Genomic DNA, 21,911 nt, shown 5'->3' with positions numbered 1-21,911 from the left:
CATATGTTTTACGGTTTACATCAGCAAGATTGTACTTGTAAAGTAAGGGTGTTTTAGAGGTTGTTATTTGCTATGCTAGACTCTCTAAATCCTTTTGTGCTTAGGAAAACACAGTGACATTTTCCTTGATGACCTTGTTTAAATGAGCCAGGCCACAGTCAGGCTGATGTAAACTCCAGTGAAAGGGGCAGGAGGAGGTGGTAAGGCTGCTAAATCCTATCTATAGCCCAGCACTGGCTTAGAATGAAAAGCGTGCAGGGAAGTGAAGGCACCATCCAGTCTTCTGGGGCCATGCAGCACCATGCCCTGAAGACAGAGGCACTGCTATGTCTACGGTGCAATTTAGTGGCTCTAACCCACAGAAAGAAATGCTTCAAAATGCTTCCAAATTGCTGGCTTGCACTCATGGGCATAATCAGCTTAAAATTTGACCTCTGTTCTGAATAATACTTCTACATGAACACTGTAAATGAATACTTCTACTTGTATGCATGCGTGTGTTTATGCGTAGATCCTGTCTGAAAGTAATGCTTCCAATTTATTTCCACAGAAACTACAAGAGATACAGAGATTACAGTAATGCTATTTGGCAGAGAAAATTCTCAACTACAAAACACTTTTTTCAGCATAGTCACCACCATGAGCTGTGCATTCTTGTCAGCAATGAACAAGAGCCTGCATGCCATAAAATCTACATGGTCATCCAGAAATTGACTTGTCTTTCACACTGCTGTCACCACTGCTGAAACGCATCTACCACCGCCTCACTGTGCTCACATCCACTGGTTGGTATCCATAAATGTTCAGCAAGCATTGATGTATGTCAGCGGGTGCCATCTCTTCTGCATGGAGGAATTCAGTGACATGTTTTTGCTTCATAAGCACTTCCGTGTCAGATGCCACCGTGTCAGAGTGCCCCTCTGCTGCCATCAGTCACACGGCAACAAAATGTAATGGGATATTGGTGGAAAGGTTCAGCCTCCACTGCCATACTACCAGCATATGCTTCTGATATCATGGGCTAACAAAAAAAAAAAAAAATAGGAGGCACTACTTTCAGAGCAGCCCTCAGATGAGTGTGTGTGTATTCGTTGACAGAGAAAAACCTGTTCTGATTGCCCGTGACATCCTTGGAATTACCTTGGTTATTGTAGTGTATTTACTTAGCACGGTGACAGTGCTTTGTCAGGTGGCTCTCCCTCTTTCAACACGGCCATTTTTGCCAGTGTCTCTGGCTGTTTCTTTTGGTTCTTCTCATAAGAAATTGTCTTCTTTCTGTCCTGCACAGGTGCCATGTTACCCTAACCATGAGTAAGAATGTCTTGTTTCCTACTGTTTTCTATCTGTAGAGCCCCTTTCAGCGCCTCCTAGCTCAAGTTGGAGTGAATGATGGGAGACCCAAGTGCTGTACGGCATTAGGCTTGGTGATCTCCCATGGAGAAAGGTTAAGACTTCTCTCCTGCAAGCAGAAACATGTCTACTGTGGTTCTCTAGAAAGGTACTTGTCTCTGCCATTTTAAATAACTGTCTGTCTAGAAACAAAATGCAAACTGTTGCTCTCTTTTAAACCATGCCTTTGTAAGGGGAATTGGTGTTGAAGCTCTAGACCTGAGAGAAGACTCAATGTTTCCTACCGTGACATTCTTCTGAAAAGGCATCTAACATTTTCCTTGAGCTATTACAGATATTATTGAGACATTAGCCTTGGAATGGTTGTTTCTATAGCCTGAAAGTATCAAATGCATAAAGAACACAGGATGTGGCTCACAGATCCTTACTATGGTGAAATGGAGTAAATCATGTTATATCAAACAAATCCCAAGAGAAACACAGAGGCGATGTTTGGGTGAACTCAGGACAAGCTGATGCCACAAAATGCAGCTAGGGATACAGCAGGAAGCAAGGCCACTCACCGGGAGCAACCAGATCCAAAATACCCTTGTGCAACTCTTCTGTGTCTGTGGGGAATTGGCCAACGCTACCTCTTCACTTGTTCTCCACTCCTGAGTTTTACGAGGCGCTGTGTGTCCCTGAGCCTGCCAGGTGGGGGCTGGCTGAATCTCTCCCAGTTATTCTGGTGTTAGTAATGTACAGACAAATTTGCGTAGTGCTGCCAGGTCTCGTGATTCTGTAAGCCCCGCATTATTTGATGTTTGTGCTGTTGTCCTTTGCTCCTGGATTAATGCAAGGGAATTCCTGTTTACACTAGCAAATAAGAGGGTTTAAAAAAAAATAAAAAATAAAAAAGCACTCCAGGTGTCTGGTATACTTCTTAGAAAGGAGATCCAGCACCTGTTTGACACAGAGCCGTGTCCCAGCTGTTAGCACTGGGCTGAGACACGTCGAACTCTGAAAGCCACCATTCCATCACTGCGCAGTGGATATTGTTGTAAATAGCCCCTGTTTGAGAAATCAAACTATAAAGTGACCACCGTTCTCTCTCATTGCAGACCACCCCTGTCCATTCATTACCTCATCATCCTTTTCTCTTACAATAACTGAGCTACCTTGCTGACGGCTGCTGGTGGTTTTCCCACTCTTCCAGGGGAAAGCCTTTATGGGGGCTGCTCAGCATCTTCCCTGAGGAACGCCTGGTAGAGACACCAGGGATGTCCTGCAGGATCATTCCTTGGAACACACAGGGTGCTGCCTAGAGGTGCACAGGCTCCTAGAGCAAAAGTGCTGTATGAGAGAGCTGCGGCTGCATGCCACATGCTATGCGAGTGCTATGCACCTCCACAGGTTCCAGCAAGGAATAGCCTGTGCCCGTCAGCCTGGGCTAGGACTCTCCACCATCCCGTTCAGTTCAGGTTTCCTGTATTACATAATCAAATCCCACCTCCTGTATGGGATGTACTTGGAACACATCTTTTCTCTTATGTTTTTGCTGCCTGGCCATTGGCAGCAGCAGAGGCTTGCTCCTACGCATATGTGAGTTAGCACTGCAGATGTCCTCCATTAGCAAACCTTTTGGGCAGCCTCATGGACAAGCACACCACCCGGGATACCGAACACGGTACTCTTCCTTCCACAGCCTCAGAGTAATCCTTATCACAGCAACATGTCGTTTTTGTTAAAGGGAGTGCTGGCCTTGAACTAAAGCCAGTGATTCTTTAAGGAAAAGGTCACAGGATGGCAAAGGTTGATATAATCGAACTCAGATTATCTTGTTAAGAACATTTCTACTTTTATCTTTTTATTTCCTCCCAAAACACACCATTGTGAGTGAATCAGAGACTTAAGGCAGATCTGGAGATCACAGAATCGTAATATCCTGAGCTGGAAAGGACCCACAGTGATCATGGAGTCCAACTCCAGGCTTTGCACAGAACCACCCAACATCAAACCCTATGACTGAGAGCAGTGTCCAAATGCACCATGAACTCCGTCAGTGGGGGCCGTGCCCACAGCCCTGGGCAGCCCGTTCCATGCCCACTGCCCTCTGGTGCTGACCCTTTCCCTAACCCCCAGCTGCCCCTTCCCTGACACAGCTCCATGCTGTTTCCACTGCCAATTCTATCAGGCAAAAGCTGTTCTTCCTGTGAGCACACCAGTTATTAGCCTGTCCTCTACGGTCTGTCCCACTGGCACCAGGCTCTCCCTGCTGGGTCTGCATGTGATGAGAAGCAGTAGCTACCTGTGGCATCACTGTGGCTGACACTATTTGCTTTTGTAAGCTGTATGGTAGTAAAGGCATCTCAAGGTGCTGAGCAACTGGAAGTGAGGGTAAAGCTGTGTGTTGCTTTGGTAAAATCCAGGGATCTGAGCTCTGCTTCTTTACTTCTGCATGGGATACCTCCATGGAAGTCATTATCACCAATATTTAATGGGCACTGCAGATGGAAAATGCTGGTGTTTTTTTAGTGGTATAACTCTACCGAGATAACCTAAGAGTTTCATCAAAACCTTTGTGTTACAAAGGTGTGAGTGAACAGAGAACCTGCCCAATATGTTAGAAATGATAAGGTTTTCCTGATGAAGCACATAAAGTGCCAAGCAATTGTTGTCTTCATTTACACCTCTTTTATCCCAGCATAACTCCATTAATTTGACAATAAGGGGAGGAGTGTGGATCTGGGAGGAATTTCACCTTTATGGTTCTTGAAATTGATGACATGTATGCCTTTCTTGCAGCTTAGCTATGACTGTTCAACAAAAATAAGTTCTATACAGAGCTGATGAAACTGCACCTACGAGGGTCATTAGGAAGCAATGAGCAGCCAATTCTTGTCTGCATAGTTTCAGAGACTGTTTAGAGTTGTAAACCTGTGAGTGATAAGATCCTTTGAGGAAAGAGAGTGTCCAAATTTCTTAGCCAGTCTCCCACCTGAGTGAGGATGGTGGGAACAAGAAGTTTCTGTGGGGTATCTCCCGTCAACCCCCTGCTTGATGGCAGAGATCAGCTCAGAGGAAGGCCTGATGCTGACTTCTTATCCCCTCCCTTTGCAACTGCCTTCAAGAGGCATTTTAACTTTCCTCCTCATCCCCCTCAGTCAGTCCCTCTTATTTAGACTGTGGGGCCATATCTCTTAAATCAATCTTCAGGTCCCTTGAGTCTGGAGAGAAGCTGCGATTTTCTGATTAGTTTGAATTACAGTGGATGATTTTAAAACTTTTATTGTAGAATAATGTGTTCCAGGAGCAAAAGAGATTGCTGGATCTTGTGTGAGGTTTCACATACTTCATACAACGCCTGAATCAAGTAAAACATGTTGAAGTTTGAACAGGGAAGCTTCTGGTCTGCTCTGTAGGTTTGGCTAATTGAGAGCCCTTCTGTGCTTCAAAGCTTTTCTAAGATGTCAAACATTTTGAGTTAATTAGGGTTAGGAACCATTTCACTGTTTGAATTTGTGACAGCAGAGAGTTAAAGCTTTGCTTACAAAGTCTCTCACTTGGAAATACACACAAAGCTGTTCAGTGTTAATTCCCAAGTTTGCTTTAAGGTTTTTGGGTAAGCACTTTATCTTCTCTCAATCTCTGCAAAAGGTCTCCAGGTCTTTATTTGCCTTTCTTTCACAGCAGAGTTTGTATAGACTTGGTGGGGACCGTGCTGACTTTGCCATCAAGTCTGTAGGAAGACGATTACAATACTTCCCAGGTATGTGCTGGCTCCTCAGGATGATGGCTAACAGAGGGGTGGAGATTAAAATTTAGTAGCAGTCCTGATATGAGTTATGGGTTTGGGGATGACTTCTGACAGAGCATTCACAGAGAATATTAAGAGAGGCACACCACTTTCAAGTTGAAAAAAGAATCCAGGACTGTGATCTGAGTTAGATGACAGTATCTTGGCTAGGTTCACTGAAGTTTTCACTAGCCTCGTAAGAATTTTGTGGAGAAGATCTATGGTCCTTATTTATTATTAGGGAGAAGACACTAAAACTCCAAAAGAAAGACGTTTTCTGGAGAGATCTGAGCAAGTTCACTCCTCTATACCATCTAAAGAGTTAATTGGGATATTGTTGGCCTCTAAGACCCACAGCTTGCCACACGGGGCTGTAGAAAGGCAGGTCTCCTTCCCACTTTATGGAAAGAGACTGCAGGAAACCACTTGTCCATTCCTAGTTGTGTCATTCACTCCACCAGGAGGCTATGGGACTGAAGTCCAGCACCTTGCGGGAAGCCTTCTTGAGCAGCTCTGGCAGCTCCTCTTGTTTGCCCTGACCACATGCCAACACGTGGCCTTTAGCTCACGCGCCTGCCACTCACCCATGCGTGGAGAAGGAGCTGCCCCATCCCTGCACTCCGCTGTGACTGCCACAGCACAGGGTTTCTGCCAGGCAGGCCACACATCTGCTGCTGGAGGCTGCAGTCCAAGGCTTTGTGGTGGCTGAGAGCTCAGCCTCATGCAGCAGACCCCAGACCTCACCAAGCTGTGACCCCGGTCCCATGTGTGGCTTACAAATTGCTAGCAGCTGCTGAGGAGGTATAAGTGGATTTGCATGTCTCCTTTGAGACATCTTCACCCCTAGGCGCTTACTTGGATGGGTCAGAGATCCAAGCTGTGACCCAGCATCTCCCGCTGGCTGACCGGAGGCATCTGCTGCTGTCCCACCACATGAGAGGACACTCCCCATCATATTTTGATCATACGCCCCAGAGGCACTTCGGGCAAAAAGAAGAGACAGAACCAGGGACCACATCAGCCAGTGAATCACACAGGGGATATTCATAAGGGTTCAGCCCCTTCACTTACACATCCTGTCTGAGGAGCATCTTCAGTCCTTCACAAAGCACTTATCCCATGGTAAGGCACGACAACAAAAGGCACCCTGCTTTATCAGCCTTAGCCTTCTCATACAGCATGTTCTAGCTTAAAGAAGTTTTCCAAGAAACACATTTATTTCCACAAAAACATTTCTGGAAGCCTGGCCCAGGAGTGAGAAGCCACTTTCAAAGATGTGGGAGAGTGAATAGGTTGTCTGTAATTGAAGACCATTCATAGTTCTTAAGATATTTGAATGGTATTTCAAGGCTAGAGCTGAGGATTTTGTTAGGATGTAGAACATTCCTCTCCTGTTTGCCTTTTTATTTAAATAATCACAGAATGAGATACTAAGGTCTTTCTTGTCTGGAAAAAAAAAAGTGTGCAGTAAAATGTTTTATATCAGAGTAGCAAAGCAGGCAGCTTCAAGCAGACACTACTACGCAACATTAGAGTCTCACATTGATTTCAATTATGCCTCTTGGGATTAGCTCACATTTAAAATGAAATCTAAAAGGTCGTATTTTATACTGGAATAGGGGTATTTAGATAGGGAAGAGAGCATGGTGAAACTGCACAGTATACCTGGCTGCTAATGCTATACCGAACCGCAGAGCTTGTTATGTGCAACTGCTGGTACTTCCCTATGTGTACGAGGTCTTTAAGTTCGCATGAAGGAGTGATTCCAGATCTAAATGTTTGCTCCATCTGCAGGCTTGAGGCCTCCTCATACATATAAGGGTTGGGGCCCTCGTCTGGAGTAAGCTGATGCCACTCTATTGATTTCAGAAAAGCTAAACCAATTTACAACAGATGAGAATCTGCTCCAGATTTCCCAGCTGCCCTATCAGAAATCTTCTCAGAGCATTGACTGAGGGGAAAAAAAAGGTCTCAGCCTGATATCAAAGAACATAATAGACCTTTAATTTAATTGACTTAATTTTATTGGCATCTATTGTATGATGAAATGAAAACAGATGATCTGGATGAATAAGAAAAGGTTAGATGGGAGTAACCCATTACTAAATATTAGGGCATCATCCTATTGTCCTCATTTAATAAAGAAACGGGTCAGTATGTATAATTATAAACATTTTTACATTTTAGAGAAGATTTATTTGACATCATTACTAGCAGAGAGATTCTTCTTGGAAGAGCAAATGATGAGACAGTCTAGCAGACGAGAAGCTATCTCTTTTATCTGGCATAAAATGGCACATCTCTTCAGATTGACCCGTTTAATTTCACCCTTTATAGAAGTTCAGCTACTAGTTTGGATTGCTGTGGGATATTTGGTATTTTTTAGCATTCATTTGACAATTTTTCTTTACTTGCAGCTTCTCTTGCCTGTTCTGAGCAATATCTGCATAGATCTAACTTGATGCACATTATACCTGAGAGTCTAGGAAAGGGAATTGAGTTTATTTTCAAGGGCTTGATCTTGGGTAGAACTTCAGGTTTGCGATCATTTAGCATACAATTGAATCAGTGCACAGGACAACACAGGATACAGTTCAATTTAATGACCATTGTGGTCACGTCTTGACCTGCTAGCAGTCATGGTGGCTGCCAGGATCTCCATGGGCATATCATTGAACCATATCATTGTAGTCATCGTCCTTCTTCATCCCCAGGTCTCTCACCTTTCTCCCAGCCCAGGCCATCGTTTCTGGGTGCTGCCAAGTTCTCCTGATCCAGCAGATCATTCCTGACAGCTCCTGACTGCCGACAGGGCCTAGCTGAACACACCGTGGGGCAGGTGTGTCCCTGACAACCACTTGGAAGGACATGGAGATAGGCAATGTGGCCGTACCTGGGGCACTGTGAAGTGAGCCAACAAAGCAGGCTACCTGAAGTTCTCCAGGCCCAGGAGAGCTGGGAGGGTATGCATTGCTTTGGAAACTTGACTACAACTCCAGAAGCAGCTTCTCCCCGTGTCTGCTCAGTGGTGTGCCGTGTGCCAAATGGTCCAACCTCACATGCTGAAAAACCAAGCTTTCAGCTGTCTGTGTCTCACTGGAAGTCTGTCCAAACAGGATTTAAGAACATCACTGAAATCTCTTCCAAGGACAAGAGTACCCTGAGGGAGAGAACAAATATCACACACTGTGAAAGAGAGAAAATTCAGATCAGATGCAGGGAAACCAAAAGTGATTCCTTACTTAATTCTTTGCCGGTATAACTCACCAGTGAAAGATAAATGTTGTGTGAATGCAGACACTTTTTTGTCTTCATGGCTGCTGGGGTTTCGCTTAGCCCTGCCAGGAGCAAGGCCTGCAGACTAGGCCTTCCTGCAACAACGGGAATGGTCGCCCCAGCCTACAGCTGGGGAAAGCCAGCATCACACAAGCCTTGTCACCCTGTCTTTCCAGCACAGAGTGCCCCTGAGCCCCAGAGGGGATCCCCAGCAGGATTTACTAGGAAGGGTTGCCCTCCTGTCTACAGCATCCTTGTCCCTGCTGCAGCACCCCTATGGGCCTGCCACAGAGGAGCACTGAAGCTGGGGGCATTTCTGCATTGATTTTCTCCTCCCCCTCCTCTCCCCAGCTCCACTGAATTGCGCAAATCCTGCTCTGTGCTTTAAGGCACCATACCCAACTGAGCCAGAAAGACACGTCTGCTACTGATAATCCAGAGCATTACCAACACAGTTATGCGGTGACTCCATGCTTGACCACCACAGAGCTGATGATGCAGCAGCAACTTGTTTTTCCAGTGCTCCTGCCCTTTCTCCTAGTGTTCTCCCCTCGGGCTTGAGGAGGCCATAAGGGCTCTGCTCACAGATCACACTGGAAAACAAGCAGTGAAAGGGGGCAATGGTGGCTCTTCTGTGAGAGATATTGCTGGCTCTTCTACTCCCAGAGCATACAGGCATTTATTGGAACAGGCTGCTCAGGGAGGTGGTAGAGTCACTGTCCCTGCAGGTGTTCAAGAAATGTGGGGATGCAGCACTGAGGGACATGATTAGTGGGCATGGTAGTGGTGGGTTGACTGTTGGGCTTGCTGATCTTAGTGCTCTTAACAACTTTAATGATTCTATGATTGTGGTCCTCTCCTCCTTGGTGTGTGGGATTTTGGAGGACAGAGTTGCATAATGCTTGAGTGGCCCCTGAATATCGTATTTCTGCAGGGGGGAGTCCTAAGCACTGTAGAATACCCCCACTCCTTAGGAACCAGGTGTCAGTTGGTAGGAACACATCCTCATTTCTCTGTGCAATAACTACCTCTGGCATGGATAGTTCAAAACTAGGTATTTCCACCAGAAAAACCAAATACCTTCTCCAAAGAAAAGTCGAAAGCCAAACTTTCCAATTATTTTCATTTTATTAAAAAAAAAGAGAGAGAGAGAGAGAGAAAGAGGAGAAGAAATGAAGATTTTCCTGGGAAACCTTTCCTTGGTGAAATTTTTCATTGTGGTCCACAAGAGAACCTCTTGCAGATGAGGTCCCCATTTCAATTAGGGCCAAAGCTGGAGCCAGTGGTGCAGAACTAGGCCCACTTGCTGGGGTCCCTGAGGAGGCTCTCCTGGGGTGGGAGGCTGAGCACCGTGACCCATACTGGACACAGGCTAAGCTTCGCAGAGGAGGGCTGTTGCCTGCAGTGCACTGTGAGATGGAGGAAAAGCAGCTTGTATCTTAACATGTTTGGCCTGGCAGGCATTTCAAAGGCTTCTCCTCTGAATCAGGACTGCAGGCACTGCCTACATTTCCTTTTTGCAGAAATTGGCAGGTTGAGCTATGCTAAATTCCCTAATCCTGTTTATCTGCTGCCTCCTTCCCAAGAGGCACAAGGCTCCGGTGGACTCTTCGAGCTTTCCTTTATGCAGTTACTGGAATTATATTTGCCTGTTTGAAGGCCAAACAGAGGCAGGGTGAGGTGAAGGCAATCTGGGGCCTTCGGCACTCCAGAATGTGGGATTTCAACGAGCAATAAAGAAGGCAAATGTGATGGCCCTTTCCCCTTTTTTCTTTCCTGGAAAAATAAACCCTACATGAAATGACTTGTGTCCAGGGCAGAAGTTAGACATGTAAAAATAACCCATTGCCCAAGGCTTCAAGTAGCAAAATCATGACTTCAAGGGAGGAGCTGATCGTGCTGTCTCTTGCCTTTTCCCTACTGCCCTGCTCTCATGGTGACGCGCTGTCCTGATGGGACAGGAGGAGGGCTGTCTGCACTGAGCTGAGGATGGAGACAAAGAAGCTACCTCTTTTCTAGGCAAAAAAACCTTGGTCTCGGTGCTGCTTGGTGTGGGGATGTGCTCCATGCTGTCCAGCAGCTGAACTGTGTATCCCCAAAGGGAAGAAGAAAATAAATCAGGTCTGTCCTTAACTTTTGCACAGGGAAGTTCACTTCTTTGCTTTCCAGAGTCATGTGCCAGCCCTCAAAAAGGGTCTGGCACACACACAGTGCTCACTGAGAACGGGTGCTGAAAACTTAGCAAAGTTTGTGTGTATGGGTATCGGCTGGGCAGGGATCCTGGCTGGGTGTGATTCACCTTCCTTCCCCCTCAAGGGACATACTTTTGGGACCCTGTCACCAGACTGGCAGCAGCTCTGCAAAACGCCGACTGTCTTCTTCTGGGGCTAAATGGGGAGGCTACCTCAAGCACGTTTCTAAAATCAGCCTCTTTCTCTTATTTACGACATTATTTTGCGTAATGAGCGTTGCTCGTGAGCCTGTTCTCTGGAATGGCATACTGGAGGACCATATGTCATGGTTTAGACTGCCAGCGCATCAACATTACAATCATTTGCAGACTGTTTTATATTTCTTTGATTTGAGAATCTGTGTAATTAGCTCCCCAGAACAGCCGGGGAGAGGAAATGCAGTCTGTTATTTAGGCAGAATTAACATCCTTGTTCTCCGTATTGTGATCCTTAGTTTCCTAGTGCTGCTGCCAGAGCGGTGAAGAGATCAGTGCTGAGATGTTCGTTCCTTGATCCCGCCTTCCTTGCAAGTCTATTTCTACTGCTTTTCAAGGCTCTTTTGAGGATCCGCAGACTGGCACAAGATGTGCTGGTGCTCTAACAAACAGATGCATGCTGCAAGTTGCATTGAAAGATCTGCAGTCACCAGCAGTGGTTTCAGCAATGGGAAAAGCCCCAAAACACTTATTCTCACCACCAGCACATCAGTTTACTGCTGCTTACTGTGTTTTCCTCCAGCATCCCAGCAGAGTCCAGCTAGAATTTCCTACCCTTTGTGTTTCAGACCTGGCAATAAATCTTTTCTGACCTGTAGTGTCAGAAGCCATCTATGAATATGCCAGTGGGGAAAATTCACATTATTTTAGTATGTTAACAAGCCTCTTTAGGCTTCTCTGTCAGCATTTGGCCTGCTACCAGGCGTGCGATTGTTGTGTTAAGCTTTCTGTTTCTATTCTGCTATTTCTCTGCAAGCTGATTGTTAGCACTGCTTATGAATAGCCAGAAAGCAGGAGGAGAGCACTCCTGTGAAATGGCTCCCGCTCATCTGGGTGTTGCACTTTGGAGGCATGGAAGGGCACTGCCCCACAGGGAAAGGGCAGGCAGGTATGTGCAGATTCACCAGGAAGCTTGGTTAGGGGTCAGGGCAGTGCCCCAGTAAAAGCACTGACCTGACTGGAGGGTATAATTTGATATACATGCATACAAAAGGAGAGCTTGCTTTGTATCATTAGAAAGAGCATGTCTCCCAAACACATAATCAGCAAGAAAGAGTGTCCAGAGCTCAGTTGGCCTCAGTGTGTAAGACATAAGATTGGGTAGAGATTTTCCTCATGATGGAACACCTCTCTCTGCCTCTTTCTTCCTCACCCTTGCACTGGCATGAGAACCTGAGCTGTCTGTCGCTTGATAAATGGTAAGTTTAAGTTGGCCAAAAGATGGTGACTAGCAGGGAGAGGGAGAGGAATGTCCCCTTCTGCTCTGCCCTCATGAGGCCCCACCTGGAGTACAGCGTCCAAGCCTGGGGCAGTCAGCACAAGGAGTGGAGCTGTCAGGGCAGATCCAGAAGACTGATCATACCAAAGGTGATCAGAGGGCTGGAGCACCTCTCCTATGGAGACAGGCTGAGGCAGCTGGGTTTGTTCAGCCTGGGAAAGAGAAGGCAGCGGGGAGACCTCATTGTGTCCTTTCAGTACTTGGAGGGAGTTTACAGACTAGATGGAGACTGACTTTTTACATGGGCAGATAGCGGTAGGACAAGAGGGAACAGGACCACAGAGAGCGCTCTGTTTCTGTAGGAAAACAGACAAGAAGGAGTGTGAGGTGTAACCAGCTCCTGCTCTGCTCTGTCTGCTGGAACGTGTCCACACAGGGTCAGCCTGGCTGGGTTTTGGGAGCAGGCCTGCAGTTGACCCCCTGCCATGTTGCATTTTGGCCAGGAAGGTGCTATTTTTAAGGTGCTTCTGTGGATTTAATATCATTTTGGCCCTGTTTCTGCTGACGTTGTGACAGCAGCACCAGGCCCTGAATGTCAGCTGTCTCCTCTCCTCGTGCTTGTCTTCTCTCTGCTGCGCTGTGCCTCACTGACCTCAGGGCTGGGTGGTTTGCTATGTGCTCTTTGTGGCAAAACAAACTGCTTCTGCCTTTGGATATGTCCAGCTCTCTTTCTCACCTCCACATGGCCTGCTCTAGCTCACAATCTTGAGGCGTTTCACACTGCATTTGAGATACTTGTCTGTTATTGCTGGTTGCCTGATTCAATCCTACTTCTGCAGGTTTGGGGAGCCCAAGGCAGTTGGCTCTACTACGCCTGTGATTCCCTCCGTCTGCCACCATCTTGGTTTTAGCCCACCTCTTCTCCATTTTGCTGCCACTTGACCTCACAAAAGATTTGGCTATCTATAGTGATAGGATCAGTTGAGATTTGACACCTAATGGGGCAGGGGGAAAGAATTTGACCCCAAGTTAGTCAGGAATGTGATTGATCAGTGTAACAAAACCAGGAGTTGCTTGCTCTGACCCAGAAGATGGCATTGTGTTTGGAGTCTGGGTGGAAGGCAAGGCGGCCTTGTCATCTGTTAATTTGCTCCAGTATCTGCTTGGATGTTTGCAAGGTTTTGATAAAATTCTGTGACCTGGACAGCCATTAATACCTACCCCTCAAAGGTTCTGCTAAGATATTTGCAAAGTTGTTGTGATTTTGTGAATATGTAGGTAAAGGAATTGGTATTTTATTGAGAATATAAGACCAACTCCAGCATGTTGCAAAGTACTTGCAAATTAATACAGAAAATAGATATTTGAGTTCCTAAAGGAGCACATTTGTTTCTGGGGCTTTCCCAAGGGTGATACACTTTATAATCTGTTGGTTAGCTTGATCTGTCAAGAAAAGAAGGCTGCAAGCACAGACCTGATAACAACTCTCTAGTAAGGTTGTTTTGTAAAAAGGCCCCTTTGAGTTAGCAGCTGAGTTGCTTTCTCTTCCTTTGACATCTGCTGGGGTAAGCCTGTGACTTTCTGCAGTCATTTTTCTCTCTCTGTCAAGCACTGAACCTACAAAGTGTCACTGGACGACACTAATTAAGCTTTGTCTCATCTCCATCTAACTGAATGGTCAACAAACAGGGCTTTCTCAGTTTAAGTGTTCCTTGAGTTTACATACTTTACAGCACAGCTTCTCTTCCTGTGTGGAACGGTTTTCCTCAGCTACTTTTAGGCACTTTTTGGAAGAAATTCATCCCCTCCTTCTAGTTTATTTGTGTCTACTGTAAGGTCTCTCTGAGCCTCTTCTCTCAGGAAACGTGCATGCGAGAAGAGATCTTTTCAGACTGCACAGCATCCCCAGGGTCTGGCACCTGAAGTGCTTGTTCTGTGACATCCAGTCTTGCATATTTAGATTTCCCTCCTTGCTGTAACCACTAGCTCAATCTGGTGCCTGCTTGAGAAGGATTTCCATTTCCATTATAGCCAAACTGGAAAACATCACCAAGCCCATGTTTCCCACAGCTTTTTTTAAATAGAATTAATGGGTACATGTCTAAGACTGATCAAGACTGGAGCTAGGGCCTGAGGAAATGGCCACAAGTTGCACCAGGGGAGATTTAGATTAGACATAAGGAAAAGCTTTTTCTCTCAGAGAGTGGTCAGGCACTGGAATGGCCTGCCCAGGGAGGTGGAGGGGTCACCATCCCTGGTGGTGTTCAAGACACGTCTGGATGAGGTGCTACAAGGTATGGTTTAGTAGCTTAACGGTACTAATGATGATACGGTAGTAATGATGATAGGAGGACAGTTGAACTAGATGATCTTGTAGGTCCTTTCCAACCTTGTGATTCTATGATTCCAGTTTGCTACACTGCAAGCAACATAGACCGGGTGCACATTTTGAAGTGGAGTTGAGTGAAAGACAAGAAGCGATGTACTGACAAAACACATGCATAGAACATGTACAGTGGGTGTCATGCCTGTGTTTTCAGGGTTTATCAAGGTGCTACCATAAAAGTTTTCCTTAAAGTGGAAAATCACCAGAACACTGTGTTTTCACAGTGTGATCGTTATTATTTTCTTTCTGAGGCAATCTCATATGTTGCTCATGACAGAACATGAATATCCCATTCCAGCCTGATTTTAGGTCAGAGGGAGAGTTATGAAGGATCCGGTTAACCCATGGAACTTCTCATCATTTCTGGGTTTCAGTGAAGCAAAAGAATCTGGTCTTCTCCTGGTCTAGAGTTAGAACTTAGCAGTCCTGGTCCAAGAACAGGGACAGGGAGAAAATAAAAAGAAATGTGCAATAGAAGGGTGCTAAGAGAGCTGTGAGGGATGCTCAAACCGCCAGGCTCAGCAGTAGATCATAGAATTAGAGAATCATAGAATGTCTTAGGTTGGAAGGGACCTTAAAGGTCATCATATCTTTTCAGGGTGCTTTCACCTTTGAAACTTTCCAAGGGAAGAAGTGCAGACTGAAAAATCCTTTTCACTTGTACATGACAGGGTGCCAGCAAGTGGCAGCAGCTCCCTGCATGACAAAGAGGCTGTCCATATCTCGCATCAACTGCCTGCTCAGCCATTTATCTGAAAACAGAGCAACAACAACAAAAAAGCCCAAATCACAAGCTTTTCTGATATTGCTGGAATAACATAGCCCAGGACTGACTGGAAGAGCCCTGCTCTGATCCCCATGTGGAGAGGTGTGGGGAGTGAGAAGTGAGTGAGGAAAGGAGAAATGTGGGTTTTAGGAAATGTGGAGTTCCATGTTTTGCAGGAGATCCCATCACTGTTCTGGTTTTTCCTCGTCTTCAATCATCAAATGAAGCTTTTGTCTTTTGATAGGGCAAGGAGGAAAGTAATGTACAATAGCTGTTCTGACAACTTGGCACACCCCAATTCAGTGGTTTAAAGCTTTCTTTGTTCTGAGTTGGTTCTTATAGTGCTAATGACCAGGTTGCCATAAATAGGCACTAAATAGGTCTGGATGCAGTAAAGGAAAGTGTAGGTCAACGTTAGCTCTTATGTTGTTCTTTAGATGTCTGTATCAAAGAACTTCATAAAGAAAGGGAAGGTGCATTTTCAAATTCTGCTCCCTTTTAGATACAGAGGGGGAAACTGAGACATTTGAGTCTGCAAGTCACATGGCAAGTTGCTCATCAGAGCATGATGGGGATAAGGACAGCCCTGGGCTCTGCCAAATGTCCTTGCTGCCCAACAGCAAAGCATCATCCAATGGGGCAAAATTAGCCCCCACTAAAACCATAGGTTAATGGATTTGTCTCATGGAGAGCTGGTGCCTTCAAGGGTACAGCCATTTGAACCAGGTCAGAAGGACACAAATGTGACTGGTTGTGTCTGTGGAGGCATTGCCAGACACTGCCACTGTGCCAGCCCCTGGGATCTACATGGGAGAAGTCCTGCAGGGGATGTCAGTGGCCATTCTCCATCCACAGGCAATTCATCTGGGTCTGGCATTTGTGAAACGCCCAGTGCTGGCCAGCCATACTCAGAGCATTGCGTTCCTCCTCTCTTTCTAAGAAATAAGCCCTGCTGCTTGCGCAGAGATTAGCAGCTGGGACACAGCCCCTGCAGGGGACTCAAGCGACATCTGCCCTGTGTGGTGGGCAGCTGAGCCTGGCCAGGCATTCTTCAGAACACAGCAGACTCAGTGCCATGTAGAGAAACCTACTCTGTCTCTGCGGCAAGCTGGTGCGGAGCCCAGAGTATGACCTTTTTTTGTCTGGCATACTCCCATGTAATGTGACCTGGTGTCGATTCACTGCCATGTGGTGTGGTGACAGTGCTTGCTGGCCTTTGAACTGTGCAGGAAGTTGCATCCCTCCCCCAGACCGAGAGACTGCCGGTAAACCACACAGAATGCCATCCAACTTGAGCTATTCTTTATTTTATGTTTCTTCAGATGAAAGTATTTGACCTGAAGTCACTTTTCTCTTTGAAAAGGGAGCTTGTTTCTTAGGAAAGATTGATTGGATTCATAGCAATAAATCTGGTCTGAATTCCTACAGTGTTTGGGGCCGCCCGTCCTTCCCACTCAAACAGGGCCACTGCTGTGGTGGCCGGGCTACTGGTCTGAGCCACCGTGCTCTGTGCTCCCATACTGTGCCTCGGCAGCAGCCCGGGGCAGGGACACTGCTGGTTATGGCACAGTGCAGGCTGAGTGCCCGATGCCAGTTGACTTACCACACATGGGTAAGCAGCTCTGTTCTTTAATACCTCAGATCGAGTCAGAGGCAATTCGGTGGGAAATTCCTGTGTTAAGGTGAAATGACTTATTTTCCAGTATCCCACTTCACCCTAGTCCTGCTTATCCTGATGTGAGTCTGTGCTAGCCTGTAGAGAGAGGGAAGAACAAAGAGGTCAAAAAACAGTTCTGGATCTGCTGCTGCAGCAAGAATCATCTCCCCGGCTTCACATCCTCAGCAAGCTTCTTGCTACCAGTGCAGAACAGCAACGCTTCTTCCTCTTCATTCTCTTACCTGCACTTTGGACTGTAACAAAAAACAGTTTGGGAGGCGATAGAGAAACAAGATGGACGCGACAGTACCTTTGATAGAAGGTTAAAGATGGGAATATCCAGAAAACAGAGAGAGTAAGTCAAAATGCAGAACTGCCTTCCAGAAAACTGAGGTCAAGGATTTAGGATTTGTAATTATTTTAGCCAAAGATAAGAAAATTCATGGGCCCAATTAAAAAAAAACCATGAGAGGGAGGTGGACGAATAAAATAGCATGACTTCCAGAATCAAGATGCTCAAATAGTAGTATGCAGTGATAGCACTGTGATCTAAAAGAAATTAATGTCTTAGATGGCGAATTTCTACTATTTACATGTCTTACTTTGCTTTGTAAGCACAGCACTTGGGAAAGGAATTGTGTTGTTTGGTTTTGTTTTTCTTAATTTGTGCCTCACGTCATTGTCTATATCTGCAGCTTTTTAGTTATTGGTGATAGCATTGAGTCTGTCAGTAGCTCGTCTTGACGCTGGGATGGCAGGCTAGATTTGCAGTGGTAGCACTTTGGAAAACCTTCCCTTGGACATCCTGATGCAATTAGCTGCGGTATCAGTGAGAGATTCACTCTGCACAAAGCATCACCTCCAGGTAAAGCTGCAACGAACAAGCAAACATTTCTGAGACAGCACAAACTTGTATACCCTTCCACAAGATTGTTGAATGACAGCAGGTTGAAAGTATGTAATGAGAAGCAGAGAAGCACGAGTTCACTGACTAAGCATCCCTAGAGGGACTGACGCTTAATCTTTTCATAGACTGTGCCCTCTCACCCTGCTCTGAAGCAGGAGAAATGACATGCTCAAGAGGAATGACATAATTAAGAGTAAGGTTGATCTACTGCAAAATTTAGAGCTTGACTTCTCGCTGACCTGCATAGAACAGGCCAGTTCATCAACCAGGCCGTTGCACACAGTCCTTGGTTTGTCCCTAACCCCTTGCTCCTTTTTTCTGGGAGGCTGGTGAAGGCTGCCATGCAGCACACCGCAGTGCAGACTCAGTCTTGAGGCAGGTGAGGATCCCCTGGCCAAAATTAACCTTGGGTCCTGGGTCAGCTTTGTGCTCCCCTAATACTTGTGCTGAAATATTTTAGGTGAGACCTCCTCTTCCACAGAGCTGCAGTTTTGAAGTCTTAACTCTGAACCAAAGGTGGAGTAAGGAGCTACAAAGTAAGTGTCATAAATCACTGCATAAACTACCATTCACTTGGCTGAGACAGTTAATTCCTGCTGCCACAGGCAGTACCAGGAGCAGCCCAGGCTGAAAGGGGTGCAGGGTAGCCAGCTACAAGGAGTCTGAAGCCATCTCCAGATATCTCAGAAAACCCTTCCCTGGAAGGAACTGTAGTGGGAAGAACAAAGGTTCTGTGCAGATGCAAGACCTTCTCCCTCATGGTTAGCAGCTCAGGCTATCAGAGCTCTGCTGCAGGAGTTGCATATGGGAGTGCCAAGGTAACCCTGAGGGCTTGTCATCTAGGTGGCGCACGCACAGCTGTGGGAGAAAAGGGGACAGACTGAGTACCATGTCCCGCATGGGTCTGTACAACCCAGGCTAACAAGCCAGTATCAGCGTTTTACTGATGTTTTGATCCAGGCTGTGTTGTATGACACCAACTCCTGCGTATGTACCTGCATAATATCACATGTCCGGACTGCACCCACAGGCATCATCTCCACATCTCCTTGGCATCGTCCTGGCACCAGCCTACCACCACCCCTGCATCATCTTGGCATCCCAGCAACTGCAAATGACCGCATCGTCTCCCTGACTGCTGGGGCTGTCCTGAGAGCTGAACAATTGGCAGCCGGTGCGGGGTGCTGTGAATACCCTGTGCCAGCATTCCTTCCGGCCTCCCCCCGCCTCCGCTCCCGTGGCTGTGCTGTTTGGCAGGGGAGGCACCATTCCCATTTGTCAGGTGGGTTTGTGATGAGAGGGCTGTGATAAGAGACCCTGCACATTCATCAGGCGCCTATTCTCAGGCTGGTCCCATCTGCAGTGTATTCATTATTTTCTTTCCTCCCTCTGCTCGGCTCAGGCTGCTCCGGGAGAAGTGGCACGTAGGCACATACGTCCTTGCGCACGCTATACTTGTATAAACTCCATCAGGAAGTCATCTGGCCAAACTTTCCAGGCGCTGCTTTTAACTCTTCCCTAGGCAGGCTGCACTGGCAGCCCGGGGATTTCCAGGGAGCACGAGCACATGCGTTCATCCTCTTGCTCTGTTTATTGATTCCCACCGCTCTCCTTCCTACAAGCCCCGAGCACGCAGCGGCGCAGTGTTTGAGCCCAGCCTCCTCAGAGTTCCCACCAGAAAGCCGTCCCCCTCAGCTGTACATGGCTGCAATAAAATGCTGCCTTGGCTTTCCTGGAGGATGGATGAGGTAACAAAAGCCACTTCCCACACAGTCGCCGCAGCAGAGGTTTGCCCTGGCACAGCAGTAGGAAGGAGCGCCGGTGGGGCAAGGCTGTCCATGGGGGCAGTTCCCTCTTGCAGTTGTTCTTCCTGAACTGTGTGTCCTCTCCAGGCACTGAAGTTGTGAAGAAAGTTCTCACAGCCCTTAAATGTTTACTGTGGTCAAGGAAAGATAAAAAAGAAAAAGAAGAAATCCTTCACGAGTGACCCTGTCTTCAATGGAGACGTGCCTTGCTGTATGTCCCGCTCTGAACAGAGGCACGATTACACACCCACGTATGCACATCAGCATGCATATAGACATTTCAAAGGTCTGAGAAAAACCTTCTGAGACCGTTCAAGTAGGATGAAGGCTGCTATTCCTCCCCAGGACATGCGGATAAATAGATCTCCTAATGATAAATGCAGAATAATTGCCATTCCATTTTGTTGGTGCCTGTTAACTGAATGCTCCCAGATTTCAGGGGGTCTTACAAGCTTTCGGAGCCTACTGCACTTAGGAATGGAATTGTTGGAGATTTTATCCTGTGCAGGTGGATATGGGATGGGGATGTCCAACCTCACTTGCTGTTTGGCCATCAGTGCCAGCCATTTATTTGTTCCAACTGACCTTAGTGCAAATGTGAAACATGTCAGACCAATAGATCTCTGTTGGAGAGATGCCACCAATGGTGATGTGGTCTCTTTTGGTTTACAATTGTAAACCAACCCAGAACTTGACTGTTTATACATAAAGTTGTTCCTCCACTCCCAGACATTCATCGCTGGTTTTATGGGTATTCATTTATCTGTTCTGTTGTTACAAAACTATAACATGGTGAAATAGACTCAGTATAAAGGTTTTGGTTATTCTTCCGGTTGCAAGAGTGTAAATCAGAAGAATTAACTTCATTAAATTCAGTTTGGGTAGGCTGGTGTTAATTTTGCCTTCTTTATCAGATTTCCAGGTTTTTGTGTAAGATAGGGGAGTGTGCATTTGCATTCAGCCTTGCTCGGACAGCTGCAGTATAGAAAGTGAGTCAACTGCTAGAAATTCCCAAAAATCTAGGGATGACTTTTATGGCAGACTCACCCACTGCAGAGATGCTTCTCTTCTTGAACAGCTGTTCATGCATCATACACAGCAAAGGAACCCTTTGTTTCTGTCAGGCTCCTCCTGAAATTCATGGGATTCAGCCACGACTGCTCAGCATGTGGGGTCAGAGGTATTAACAGTGTTCCCCCTTCACCCGCTCTCTTGCAGCCAGAGGAATCAATCAATCTCTCACGGTCCTTCAAGGAGGTAGAGAAGCTCTGATTGCTGAGGAACATTCAGGTTTTTGACCATGCATGGTGTTTCTCTTTTCTCTTAGTTTGTTTATTCAGATCTTATGTTGGGCCAGGTCATTCCTTTGTCTCCTGATAGAGGATCAGTATTTCTCTGGCTCGTAATTCCCATCAGAGCATTAAACAAGGAAGTTGCCATTTGTGCAACTTAGTTCTTTGCTTTTTGAATCTCAGAGCCAGAAAACAGCATTTTTACTGGAGGTTAACTGACTACAGAGACCCAGCTACGTGTATGTTGGACAAACGGTGGGCTTGCTCTACATTTACCAAGCTGTTTCCCAGCCTGGCTGGGGCTGTTGTTACTAAGGCCAAGGCCTTCTCTCTCAAACAGCAGCAGGAGACCTTGCCTCCTAAAGCATCTTACTGCTCCTACTGGTAGCCACAGGGAGGTTGTATGGGCCTTTCTCCTTCCCTGGGAGGAAGCACCAGCCTCCCTGAGGCACAGTTAGTGCACTAGAACTGGTAGATGTTGTTCACCACCTAAGTTTGGCTGACAGGACAGAGCAAAGAGAATAGTGGTTACCTAAATCATAACACCCCCCTCCATAACCTTAAGTAAATCAGTTCTCATGCACTGACCACCTAAGTCAGTAGAGATTCTCCTGGATTTAGTGGAAGATTGAAATACAGTAAAATGAAGCAATGTAGATTACTTCTGTGCAACTACTGTGTGGTTCAGCAAAAGAGACAGTCCTGTATGCCTATGGGAGCAAGAACACTGGGCAGTGGGCTGACAGAGATGCCTCGTGCAATCATTGGCCATGCCTGGGCCCATCACCGGGCCGCTCCAGAGCCTGACTTGCTTCGGCTCTCTCAGAAGGCACAGGGACAGGTCAACGTGAGGATAAATCCCTCTAACCAAGCTTTAAACATCAGCCTAAAGCAGGAAGAAACTGGCTCATTTCTGCCTGCAATCATACATAAACTCATTCTTGCACGGCAGAGCTCAGGGCAGGCTTCCAGAAAAGGCTTCCAGCATGGCCAGCTTTGTGTGCAGAAGACAACCTTATGGGCAGCCGGCAG

The sequence above is a fragment of the Gallus gallus genome, chromosome 1 (genome assembly GCF_016699485.2).
Source record: "Gallus gallus isolate bGalGal1 chromosome 1, bGalGal1.mat.broiler.GRCg7b, whole genome shotgun sequence".
In the NCBI taxonomy this organism is placed as follows: Eukaryota; Metazoa; Chordata; class Aves; order Galliformes; family Phasianidae; genus Gallus; species Gallus gallus.
This window is presented reverse-complemented; position numbering follows the sequence as displayed.